This window comes from Pteropus vampyrus, unplaced genomic scaffold (genome assembly GCF_000151845.1).
Source record: "Pteropus vampyrus isolate Shadow unplaced genomic scaffold, Pvam_2.0 Scaffold464, whole genome shotgun sequence".
Classification (NCBI taxonomy): domain Eukaryota; kingdom Metazoa; phylum Chordata; class Mammalia; order Chiroptera; family Pteropodidae; genus Pteropus; species Pteropus vampyrus.
In genome coordinates, this window is record NW_011889245.1 from 190,876 (window position 1) to 191,440 (window position 565).

The window sequence follows — 565 nt, forward strand, 5'->3', positions numbered from 1 at the left end:
CTGGGGCGCGTTATAGGTGTGGCCCGTCCGGGAAGACAGGAAAAGGGCCAGCGGGACACCCGAAAAGGGAAGCATGAACATGGGCACAGCATCTTTGTGTCCTGGTCACGCGTCCCCAGAAGTGGGCTTGCTGAAAACGCCGTTTAGGGAGAAGGGGACCTTCACTTCTGCCTCTGAGTGCAGCGGGGTCCCGGCCCCGTCTGCTCGCAGGGGGCTCGTCCGCCAGGCCCCTCCCAAGGCGGGGGGACCACGGAGACCGCGGCGGCGTCCACACCGCACGCATCCCCTGCCCTGCGGACATGTCCGTGTTACGAACACGGCAAAATATCCTACGATGTATTTGCGGAAACAGGAGAAAATAAGGTTGATTTTCCCATAACCAGGAAAAACCAGAGAGACTAGGTCAGGAACCGGCGCCCGGGCCGGTGCGGCAGGGTCCCCCTCGAGCACGCGCGGTCCGCGGTACCGGGGCGCCATGCGCTCCAGCCTCAGGCCCGCTGACATCGCTGCGCCTGGCCGGCTACGGTCTCTTCGCGACACGGCGACACGCGTGTGTCCGCATCTC

General features: G+C 64.4%; 1 protein-coding gene across 1 annotated transcript in view; it reads left to right on the forward strand.

Moving 5' to 3' along the window:
• The window catches only part of LOC105306913 (CUB and sushi domain-containing protein 1-like), a 185,200-nt gene that overhangs the window by 169,430 nt on the left and 15,205 nt on the right, over window positions 1–565 (forward strand). The window lies entirely within an intron of this gene.